General features: G+C 47.8%; 1 protein-coding gene across 1 annotated transcript in view; it reads left to right on the top strand.

The window, feature by feature from the left end:
• LOC144806246 (uncharacterized) overlaps nt 1-12781 on the top strand; it is a 45035-nt gene that overhangs the window by 19623 nt on the left and 12631 nt on the right. The gene's annotated exons all lie outside the window — the stretch shown is intronic.

Raw genomic sequence — 12781 nt, 5'->3', positions numbered from 1 at the left:
TGTAGTCATGGAGCAATCTGTTGGCATTTCATCAGGACCAAATATGGGAAAATGGGTAAATGTGACCTAATCTTCTCCACAACGTGAGGAGCTCTGTAACTCAAAGCCCTGCACCGTGCATAGGTGATAAGGTGCCCATTAACTTCTTACTACCACAGGTGAGCACTGTTTAACAGAGTGCACTGGATACGGTAACCCTCCTAAAATTCAGGACATATTGACTTATCCAATAGCGAGGACGCCGCATCAGAGGGCAATTGGTTTGAAAAGTACATGCTTCCTAGGGTGCCTGCGTTCAGGTAGAGATAATGTCTGTGGGACTGAACCTCCAGAACAGTATACTGTGAGTTGATTTATATGAAGAATGTGTATACTGGACTGACATTTTCCTCAGCATCTCTTGTGCTATGTAAAATAAAACGCAACACACCGTGAGGCCAACAAATCTATCATACATTTAATGCAAAAATAGCAAAAGGCCAAGCAAACTAACAAGTGACAATTGTCTTTGCAATGGACGAGAGCATCCACCCTAAAGCAAGTTGAAGTATATAATGCTAATGCTACACAAGGTATTTTTATACACTTTTCTCCTAATACAAGTCAATGAAACATGAACACGTGATAGAAACAGTTACTGAAACGACACTAATGAGTAGGAGGCAGGATCTTCTCTCCAGGTGAATTTGAGGAGTCCGTGAGGTGCAGATAAAAGATACACAGACAAGCTGCAGAATTCACTGTTTCTGGAAATAACACTTCTGTTTGTCAATATTCAATTTACTACAAGATACAGGAAAGTGTGCAGATGCACATCACTAAATAAAATGGTCCTGAGCCCTAATAGAATCATGTAACTTTGCAGGCATATTAAGGCGAACAGTCACATCAAATTAATATAAGAATATTGTAATTTGGTAATGTAATTATCAATTCACGTTGTGGCATTGATGTGTATGATGTGTAAACAATTATCGGTATTAAAGAAACCAGTATATCCAGTTATGCTTTCTCAATTCCTTCTTCCTAGAGGCCACCACTGCTGCTATCCAGCCATATTCAGCAGTGCCTCCTGTGACCTGGAATCCTGCACTTAATCAATACCAAAGGTTGTCAATGCTTCTAGCCAACCCCGGTCACTGGAGTCACTCGCACCCCCCCCACCCTTGGGCCTCTTATTCCTTTAGCCAGCTCCAGTCAATAGTGGCCCCTTGGGCCTGTATGTAAGCCTACTAGCCAGATCCTGTTAGTATTGGCCCCTGGGACTTGTTATCATTCTGGCCAACTTGAGTCATTAGTAGCACCTTGGGACTAGTGATCCTACTAACCAGCTTCAGTCAGTGTTGGTTCCCTAAGACCTATTATCCTGCTAAATAACTCCAGTCAGTAGTGACCCCTGTACCTTAAGTCCTGCAAATATTCAAAACCAGAGGTTAACTTTACTGCCAACCAGTTCCAGTCAATATTGACATGTATTGTTACCCTGCTTGTAATGAATAACAGAAGCCAGCGTTGTTGCTAGCCAGCTCCAGTCACCATTGGCCCGTCACATATTATCCTCAATAGGATCAATGCCCAAGGCCTGTGCAGCTGCTAACCTGCTCTAGTCAGCAGTGACTTCCCGGACCTGTTATTCTGCATATAATCAGCATGTCTTCAGACCTAAATACACTCACCCCACATCCTTACTGTATAATAGCAATTATTTACTTACATCATACAGTAGGTAACGCACTATATCACACGATCCCAAAAACAAAGAAAATAAAAAAAATGCCTAAGCCTTCAGTACTCCACCTTGTCAAAAATGACCAAATCACACCAAGCACTATAGCCTGCCACATCACATGGCACACTCAGCCACAACATGACGATACCACAGCATGGATTTGGGGCCATTAATCCTCTGTTCTAGGCATGTATGCTGTAGATGCACATGCTTTGCATACTCCTGCCATCTTGTGTTGGGTCCGGATGTTTGCAAGTTGTTTATCTTTGAAGAAGTCTTTCCAGTCACGAGGTAAGGTGACCACCTTTTGGTGATAGTGCACATGGGCATTGACTCCATTGTTAGATTGTTTTTTACCCCAAACGGGTTCGGGTGCATATTGCTGCACTCCGAAACCGCTCTTCAGGTTCCCCTCAGTGCGCAGTCCACTCTACCCTCAACTGTATTGTTTCAGTACGCGTTTCCCTGTTCTCCTCGTTTCAAATAGTTTGGAAAACTCTCAATTTTTGATAGAAAACCTTGTGGGCAACCGTCGGGCCTTGCTGCGTAGGGCCAGCCATCTGCAAATGGAACAGACTCCATTCTATTTCTGTCCTGAGTGCCACACCAAGTACCCTCCACCGACGTACATCAAGTTTGTAACTTGTTCCTCTCTCCGGAGCACAAGAAGGAAGACTGCGACCCTTGTAAGTCGTTTCGGTCCAAGAGGACTCTACCCGATCATCAGGCTCGATGACAAGAGAGGCAGCATCAAAGCGTTCAGCATGAGAAGAAGCTCATCTCGATGCCAGAGCACAATCGCTGGGGCATGCTGGGGCAGTCATGTGATTGCAATTCTACGTCATGCCAGTACCATAGGCGACAGACCAAATGTATAGGTTATCTTGCGCCCTTCTGACATCTAAACAGGCCTAATAAACAGCATTTGGGTGTCAGCTCAATACTAAGTTGTGTGGCATGCACCATTTCTTCGACAGCTTGTTGCTAGAAGGAGTGTATTGCATCGCAGGACCATGGTTAATGTACGAAATCAGCCCCCACAATGTTGCAGCGCAAGCATATATCTGGCCAAGACCCGACCATTCGATGAAGGTCTTGTGCCGTTTAGTAGGTTCTTCGCAGAAAATTATAATGTATCAGTCGAAAATGGGCATTACTAGAAACCATGCGTATTAGTTCACAGGCCTGCTGCCAGTCTTGATCTTCCATTGGAATGTCAAAGTCTAAATTCCAGGCCTCTCGGGCCGTGTGTAGTGCCTACTGTATCTGATCGCATTGTTCTGTAAAGATGCATAATTAGGTGTCTACACGCACCATAGGTTAGCAGTATCTCAAGGGTTGGAGTATGCGGCGGAGCTGTCGGACAGCATGGCCAGTTGTGCTTAGTTGTGTCTGCCAAGCACGCATGTTGTAAAAATTGCCCCTGGCTTAGACCAAACTCTTTGCGGGCATGTTTAAAGGGGATAAGTCTCATCTGGGTACAATTCACCTTATTGCTCGCATCCCCCTCACTCCATGCCTTGAAGGACATACTGAGTGCCATCTGCCTGATTGGTTTTAATATCCAGATTGGGAGCTCCCTATGGAATGGTGCGCGCTTAAGTACTCTCACTACAAACCAATGCCATACTCTGGCCGTTTGTCGCACAATATATGGATTAGCTCTTGGTGTTCCCGATTCTTCCATTAACAGCTCTGGAAGACAACCAGCATCCACCATTCCCGCCGAGAGCCGAATTTGCCAACTAGGGACTGTGTTGAGCCATCGAGCTGCGTGTTGAAATTGAACGGCATAATATTAGGGGTCCAAATCCCCCGCTGCATACGTCCTGGTCAGTGTGGCCAAAGCCACTCTGCTATGTGTAATGGCCTTGTTGAAAGATTTAACAAGACAATGAAGGGCATGATCGGTGGAGTTCCTGAAAAACTCAAAAGAAGATGGGATGTCTTACTTCCCTGCCTGCTTTTTGCCTATTGGGAAGGGCCACAGAAAGGAGTAGGGTCCTCCTTATCTTAACTTCTGTTTGGGTTTCCTGTCGGTACCACTGTGCCTTGTGAAAGAGGGATTGGAGAAACCTCTTGTGGAACCTTAGCAGATATAGTGGACTATGTGTTTGGCTTTTGCTCCAGGATGTATGAGTACGTGGAAAAAGCAAGCAAAAACGTTGTGGCCAGCCTAGCTCCAGAAGCTCTGGTGATGCCAAAAGGCTGCTATGGTTGAGTTCCAGCCTGGGCAGATGGTGTGGGTTTTGAGGCCTGTGGCTCCTAGGGCTCGGCAAGGTAAGTGGAGTAGACCCTCCCCTATCCTAGAAAGAAAAGGGGCGGTCACCTACCTGGTAGACCCTGGCTCTGACAGGAACCCCGAGAGGGTCGTCCATGCCCACCGCCTTACACCCTAATATGACATGGCAGATGTGACCATGCTCATGGTTACAGATGAGGATCAGGAAGCAAAGAGTTAACCTGCCCCTGACCTGTCCAGCAATCCAAAAGATGGGTCAGTGGAAGGTGCCGTCTTGTCAGACACCCTACCTGCCCATCAGGAGACTGATTGCAGACAAGTCCTAAATCAGTTTGCTGAGCTCTTCTTTTTGACCTGTCACCAGACTAGCTGGTGTATCCATGCTGTAGACGCTGATGAAAGGCTACCTTTCGAGAATAAAACATACAGGCCGACCGAACATGTGAAAGAGAGCATCAAAGCTGAAGTAAGCATGATGCTGGAATTGGGAGTTCTAAAGCCTTCTGAGAGCCCCTGGACCTGCCCAGTTGTCTTAATCCACAAGCCTCATAGCCAGGATGGTAAGAAAGAAATTAGGTTTTGTGTGGACTATTGGGGCGTGAATGCTGTGATCAAAACTGATGCATGCCAAATTCCATGGGCAGATTAACTTATTGACAGGTTGGGAGCAGCCAAGTATCTGAGTATGTTTGATCTCACATCAGAGTACTGGCATATAGGTCTGACGACTCCAGGAGCAAAATAAATATCTGCATTTTCAACCCCAGATGGGTATTATCAGTTCACTGTAATGCCCTTTGGTTTGAAAAATGCATCTGCCACTTTTCAAAGGTTGGTGAACTAAGCCCTTGCTGGATTGGAATCCTTGAGTGCAGCATATCTACACAATATTGCTGTTTTTAGCTCTACCTGGCAGGATCACCTGATCCACCTTAGGAAAGTACTGGAGGCTCTGAGAAGTGCAGGCCTCGTTATCAAGGCATGCAAGTGCAAGATAGGGCAGGGAAAGGTTGCATACTTGGGTCACCTTGTGAGTAGAGGCCAGGTTCAACCCTTACAACCCAAGTTCTCTTCCAGGGGATCCTCATCAATAGTCATAAGCACTGAATATTCCCGCCCACATGCGGGGACCCCGGAAATAATATAAAAATATATATGTAAATCACATATAACTAGCTCGACATATATGTATGCTCATATATAATTTTTTCTCACACCAATGCAGCCCCAAAACTGAGGCTAAACAATGTAATTACTCATACATGTACTAAATTATCAAGCAAATAAAAAACATATTAGGTCAAATGGCCCTTGAACTCTGTGTTTTAAGAAGCAAAATACTCATAAATCATGAAAATTGCTAATAAATAGACATTGTTAGCCCATAGGCTGCATTGTTAAAGCAAAAGCATAGAAAATGAAACCATTTTCAACAAATAAAACTGGCACCGTGCCGTTAAGGCAGCTATGACCCCTGGCTTCCCATCGTGCCTCAGGGGTGACAGTTAGGACAGTTGTTCTTTCCAGCTCCTTCAGTCAGGACCCTGGTTTAACAGCTCCTCCCTTGTTTGACTTTCTGTCAAAAAATACTAGGGATTTTCCTCAATTTTTACTTTCACTTGACGTCTTTTAAGCTTAGAGTGTTAGTGCTGCCTTTTTTGACTTTCAAAAAAAGAATATTTTTGTCAAAATGCCTTCTATTCTTGACACCTGCCCTTCCTGTGGGAAGAAGAAGGCCAGGACCTGTGTGTATCCTCTGTCTCTGTGAGACACACTCTGCAGACCCTTGTGAACACTGCAAGAATCTTTCTAGGAGAACCCTCAAGGATAGAGAGAGGATAAGGATCTATGGCCTCTCTGAAAGAGGTAGGCCTCCTGAGAGACAGAAAAAATGAAGGACGCGATCGACGTCGAGAGAAGTCCCGACTTGTTCACTTTCGGCGTCAGGATCAGTGTCGAAGCTTCCAGCGGCGACGAAGACGACGTCGAAGACGAGTCATCTTCCTTCAACGATGAAGACTTCAGCGTCGAGATCCAAGGTACCTCCGCTGACGTCAACCGTCGACGCAGCATCATAGGCCTTCGACGGCGAAGCTTCCTCCGTTGACGCCTAGTCATAAGTGTTCGACGTCGAGGCACACTCTGGCGTCTCACCACCGGTGCTTGACATCGAAACACACTCCGTCGTCACCTCACCACCGGCGCTCAATGTCGAGACACACTCCGTCGTCACCTCGCCACCGACGCTCAACGTCGAGACACACTTGGTCGACGGATCATCACCGGCACTCGACTTCGAGGCAGTCTCCGTCGCAGCATCCTCCGTCGTCGTCAAAGCATCGACTCTCGGCGTCGAGTCGTATGTCGTCGACTTCTCAACACCGAAGTCCGACGTCGAGGCAAGTCTCTCCATCTGAATCCCAGAGGTGTTCGACGTCGAGCCATAGATCTCCGCAAGGAGAGGTTCAACTAGCCTCGGAGCAGCTTCCATCATCGGTGTCGAGGCCGGTCCTGCCCAGGTCCACGTCGACCCAGAAAGCTACGATGTCAAGTTTACCATCTCCGTCGCCAGGTCACAGACAGCCGTCGCAGCTGAGATCTCCACAGTCGGCGTTGGCGGCAGAGGGAGAGACGACCTCAGGGAGACACTCTAGGTCTACTGAGCATTCTCCTGGGAGCAGGAGTCTTCCTGCTAAAAGGAAGACGGGTCCAACGGATGAGGCATCACGGAGTCGCTCAAGATCCCGGTCTAGAAGCCTTTCCAGAGAGAATTTGCCTCCAGTGAGCCTTTCATCATCTTCTTCAGGCTCTCACTCTTCTCACCGGAATAGATCGCCAGATGTAGTGATATATTCCTCCAACAGTGAGAGGTCCAGGCATTCTCCTGATGGTTCGCTGCATGGACAGAGGAGATCACCCCCACCAACATGTTTGCCTGTGAGGAGAGATACTCAGAATTCGCCCTCCATCAGGTTGTCACCAAGATGGTACAGGCCTCTCCATCACAGGGCGCCAGACAAGGAAACAGCAGCCAGGCTGGCAGCAGCTCGAGACAAACCAGTGTCCAGGCCCAGAGAACAATCGCGCACCCCGGTGTGCTCCAGCAGACGGAGGTCCAGGTCTAGGAGCAGAAGAAGGGAACGCAGATCTCCCACTTCTTCCTCTTCCCCTACTCGATCTCATAGGGATTATTCTCAGACCTTGACGGACAGTCCTCCATCCAGAATATATCCCGTGGATGACATCTTTACCTTTCAAGACATCTTGGGCAGAGGGGCTCTTAAGCTGTGTGTTCCCATGACAACGCACCAGACCAAAACCTCAGTTATTCTTGAGACTTTGCATCATAGGTCTGCGCCCAAACCTCTGCTACCCTTGGTTCCGGGGATTATAGAACCGGTTATGGTGGTGTTCCTCACGCCAGCGACAATAAAGGCCGCTCCAGTGAGGATTCTCAAGAAATATCGCTTGCCAGAGGAGGATCCACTCTTCCTCAGAGGCGTTCGGCCACCAGACTCGGTCATCATCGCAGTGGTGAAAAAATCTCATGCTGTAGCTTCCTCCTCCACAGTACCTAATGTTAGGGGAGAGCAAGTCGCAGGATTCATGTGGAAGAAGAGTCTGCAACACCTCAGCCTCACTCCTGAAAGTATCCAATGCGATAGCCCTTTTGGGCCGCTATGATAGGTCCCTGTGGGATTCTCTGCAGCGGTTCATCGAGAAACTTCCGCAAGAGGACGAAAGGACTTTGAGGAGATTCTCTTGGAGGGCAGCCAAGTCTCCAACCAAATCATCAGCGCTGCAGCGGAAGGTGCGACCCTCTCAGCGCATGGCTATGCCCCCGGAGTGTGTGCAAGAAAGTCTTCCTGGCTTACTGCATTGAAACCAGAAGCTCAATCCCGGATCTTGAACTTGCCTTTTTCAGGAACATCGTTGTTTGGGGCAGGTACCGATGAAGAGATGCAGCGGATAAAAGCATAATTAGACCCTCTTAAAGCTGTGGGGATTGAAAAGAAAAAAGAGTTTCAGAGGAGGTTTCGTCCCTACAGTAAAGTCTCTTCCAAGCAGAGGGTTCCATCCCCTCAGTGGCAGAAGGGTCAGGACCAACAGGGGCAGCAGAAGTCTCAATATAGAGGCAGGCGTAATTCCAGAGGTGGTGGAAATCAGCGCCAGGGCAACAATTCCAACAAAGCCCAATCCAAGCCATTAGTCCTTCCTTCCCCCAGCGCCGTTAACCACTCCAGTGAGGGGAAGCATCGCGCATCATATGGAAGAGTGGCATACCATTGCAAAAGATCGCTGGGTGTTAGCTACACTTCAGAATGGATACTGTCTTAATTTCCAACAACTGCCTACACCCGTTCCTCCAATGCCAACATCAAGTCATCAGCTGAAACTTCTGAAAAAAGAAGTGGCTATCCTTCTCGAAAAGTCGGCCATCGAGAGGGTGCCAATCTCTCAAAGGGAGAAAGGAGTGTATTCTTGATGTTTTCTAGTCAGGAAAAAGGGCCAGAAAGCAGAATACAGACCCATTCTGGATTTGAGAACACTCAATCTGTATGTCAAGAAAGAGAGGTTTTGCATGTTGGCGCTTCATCAAATATATCCGCATCTCACGAGAGGAGATTGGATGTGTTCGCTGGACCTACAAGATGCATATTTTCATGTGCCGATCGCTCACAATCACAGAAGATTGCTTCGGTTCCGGTTGGGGACCTCTCACTTCCAGTTCAAAGTCATCCCGTTCGGGTTGAAGTCAGCACCTCGAGTGTTCACGAAGTGTGTCGCAGTGGTAGAGGCCGCTCTACGCCACAGGGGTGTCTTCGTGTACCCATACCTGGATGACTGGCCGTTGAAAGGTCCTTCCCCAGACAGTGTAAGAAATCAATTTCTGAGCTGCATCGACCTCTGCCACCGGTTGGCTCTGCATGTGAACTTCAACAAGCCAATCTCACAGCCTACTCAGAAGATACATTTCCTGGGAGCTCTGCTAGACTCCGAGGTAGGAAAAGGGTTTCCTTCGGAGAAGAGACAGTGTTCCATAGTTCAGAAGTGTCAACTGGTGCTTCGCAGCAAGGACCTAAAGGTGCGAAGGATTGCCTCCCTGCTAGGGTCGATGGCATCCTGCATTTTCCTGGTCCCGAATGCCAGACTACGAATACGTCCTCTTCAGCAGGATCTGGAGGACAAGTGGGACCAACAGTCAGCATGCTGGGATGACAAAATCACACTGTCAGACGCAGCGCGGGCATCCATTCCTTGGTGGGCAAAGAAGAAAAATATGCAGGTCGGAATTCTGTTCCATCAAACTCCTCCTGCCCAGACGTTAATCACAGATGCATCTTTGCAAGGATGGGGAGCACACATGGGTCATCTCCAAATGCAAGGTCTGTGGTCCCTCAAAGAGCGTACTTACCACATCAACATGCTGGAGTTGAGGGCAGTCCACTTCGCCCTCAAAGCGTTCCTTCCCTCGATTCAGGACTCGTCCGTGTTAGTACAGACGGACCCCACCATCACAATGTACTACCTGAACAAGCAGGGAGGTACACGCTCACGGGCTCTTTAGCTGAAGGCCCAAAACATTTGGCATTGGCTCCTGGCTCGCAATCTATCAATCACAGCAGTCCACCTCCCAGGAGAACAGAATGTGACGGCGAACGCTCTAAGCCGGCATTTCGAAGACAGAGAAGACTGGGTTCTTAACGACAAGGTTGTCGAAGACATCTTCCTGTGTTGGGGTCGTCCCACCATAGATCGCTTCGCGGACGACGAAAACACCAAATGCCGAGACTTCACCTCAAGATTCTACCGCCCAGGGTCGAAAGGGAATGCCCTTTTGATAAACTGTTCCGGTGAATTTGTGTACGTCTTTCCACTCCTTCCGCTGATCCCGAAGTTGGGGAGCAAGCTGACGAACTCGTACACAGCGATGAGCCTCATCGCCCCCGATTGGCCGAGACAATGGTGGTACACGGACTTTCTCCATCTGTCAGTGAGCCCGCAAAGGAAGCTGCCATGCAGGCCGGACCTGCTATCCAAGATGAACGGGAGGATTCATCATCCCAACCTTCCGTCACTGAGCTTGGCAGCATGGCTCCTGAGGTCATACAATACGGCCACCTAGGACTTCCGCAAGACTGCATGTCCATATTAAAAGAGGCACGGCGTCCTTCCACAAGACATTCTTATGCATGCAAGTGGAAGCGCTTCTATATGTGGTGTATGCAGAACGACTTAGTGTATCTGGCTAAAGCTGGGTTGAAGTTTAATTCTATTAAAGTGCATTTGGCTGCGATAACAGCTTATAGGCGATCACCTTCCCAACCTTCTTTTCTTCCAGTTGCAAGCTGTGAAGGATTTTCTGCAGGAGTTCGAAAAGGTTTATCCCCCAGTGCGACCTCCGTCACCCCCCAGGGAGGTGAACCTGGTGCTATCAAAATTGTTGGGTCCACCTTTTGAACCCATTTATAAAGCAACTTTGCAGCATATTTCGTGGAAGGCTGTTTTTTTGGTAGCAATCACGTCGGCTCGCAGGGTGAGCGAAATTCAAGCTCTCTGTGCCAAAGAGCCTTACACAGTGTTCCGTCTGAATAGGGTAGTGTTGAGAACACATCCTTCTTTTCTACCTAAGGTGGTGTAAAATTTTCATGTAAACCAGACCATCTCTCTACCCACCTTTTTCCCAATCCCTCCACACCAGCTGAGAGGGCATTGCATTCTTTGGACCTGAAAAGAGTTCTGAAATTTGACCTTGATAAGTCCTAAACTATACGTAAGTCTGATTAGTTATTTGTCAACTATGGATCGATCAGACCAGGTTATGCAGCCTCGAAACGTTCTATCTCAAGGTGGATAGTTTCTTGTATTAAGCTGGCTTATCAGTTGGCGGAGAAGACCCTGGGTGTTTTTCTCCCAAGGAGCATTCTACCAGAGGGAAAGCGGCTACTGCGGCTTTTCTTAATAATTTGCCTATGTCTGAGATTTGTAAGGCAGCGACCTGAAATGTATATGTAAATGTAAATGTTTTTGTGCTTGTATAGTGCACAGCTACCCGCTGTGGGTTTCCCGGCGCTTGTACGAATACCGCAAGGGAACCCTTCCTGGCTTTCCCTGTGAAGTGTCCACTCCTGGGCACCCCCATGTTACAGACCAGGCATCCCTCGCGTTGTGGGGGCCGTTGTGGAGACTAAGCAAGCTATTGCCCAGAGTTGCAGCCTGGGACCCATGATCAGAATAGGCACTGAGGCGAGAATATCCGGTCAGGGGAATTAATGAGCCCGAGACCCGCCGAGGCAGGAATCGAACCCTAGTCCCTGGCCAGAGCTCTGCATCGAGGTCTGCCTGCTCTAACCATTGAGCCACACTTCTCCACCTGAAGGTCCGTCCATACATTTACCAGGCATTATTGTCTAGATTCAGACGCTAGAGCAGGTACCCAAGTAGGCCTTGCGGAATCTGTTTAACAGCTAGCTTGGCTGTTACAATTGTTTTGGTTGGGTCATGTTTCTTCTCATTTGCCTGCTGGTGGTTGGTTGGGCTTGCTATTCTAGTCAGTGCTTATGACTATTGATGAGGATCCCCTGGAAGAGAAGGATAAGTTACTTCCCTGTAATCCTAGTTCTCTTCCAGGGGTATCCTCATCAAAGTCATAAGCAACCCAGCCGCCTCCCCAGGCAAATGAGATATGACTATGTGTTTCTAATTCATTGTTGAGCCCTGTCTTCTGGGTTATGCAAATAACAACTGACCTCACTGTCACCCCTGAGGCATGATGGGAAGCCAGGGGTCATGGCTGCCTTAAAGGCACGGTGCCAGTTTTATTTGTTGAAAATGGTTTAATTTTCTATGCTTTTGCTTTACAATGCAGCCTATGGGCTAACAATGTCTATTTATTAGCAATTTTCATGATTTATGAGTATTTTGCTCATTAAACCACAGAGTTCAAGGGCCATTTGACCTAATGTGTTTTTTATTTCCTTGCTAATTCAGTACATGTATGAGTAATTACATTGTTTAGCCTCAGTTTTGGGGCTGCATTGGTGTGAGAAACAATGATATATGTGCATACATATATGAGGAGCTAGTTATATGGGATTTACATATATATTTTTATATTATTTCCAGGGTCCCCGCACGTGGGCGGGAATATTCATTGCTTATGACTTTGATCAGGATACCCCTAGAAGATAAATACTGGAAGAGAACTCAGGCATCTAAGTCTCTTCCTGAGACACATTTGCCTAAAAAAAATGGGTCTCTCGTCGTCGATGAAGACTTCCGTTGCCACTGCTACGACAACAACTTCTACCTTCTCTTCTCCTCAACCTACAATGATTATGCTGTCGGCGTCCTCTCAGTTGATGTTTGTCATGGTGTCGGTGAAGCCTCGCCCGTCTGCCACCTCCCTCACTTCGTTGTCGACGAAAAAGAGGTATGTCTCCAGTAAGTCGCCGACGGATGCCTCCTCGCCGACGAGACGGTTGATGGCTCTCAAGGCTCTACCTGCTTCGTCAACAGATGCCTCGTCGACGGTTGCCTCAATGACAGCACAGAAGCCTTCCCTTATGTTACTTCGTCGTCGACCGCTGAGTTGTCAGCGGCATCCTTGGTTCCACCTTCAGCTTTGATGTCTCTAATCCCCTTGAACTCTTCAGCAACACTTTTGCCGCCTTCAGGAACGACGGATGTTTCCCTACTTCAACGTAGGAATTCTTCTTTGGATCTATTGCCAATTCAACCATCTCCAAATCTTCCTGTGGAGCTTTTTGACTATGGGGCTGATAAGGAGGATTCGGAAGAGGATGACA

This window comes from Lissotriton helveticus (genome assembly GCF_964261635.1).
Source record: "Lissotriton helveticus chromosome 1_1 unlocalized genomic scaffold, aLisHel1.1 SUPER_1_unloc_56, whole genome shotgun sequence".
Taxonomy (NCBI): Eukaryota; Metazoa; Chordata; class Amphibia; order Caudata; family Salamandridae; genus Lissotriton; species Lissotriton helveticus.
This window is presented reverse-complemented; position numbering and strand designations above follow the sequence as displayed.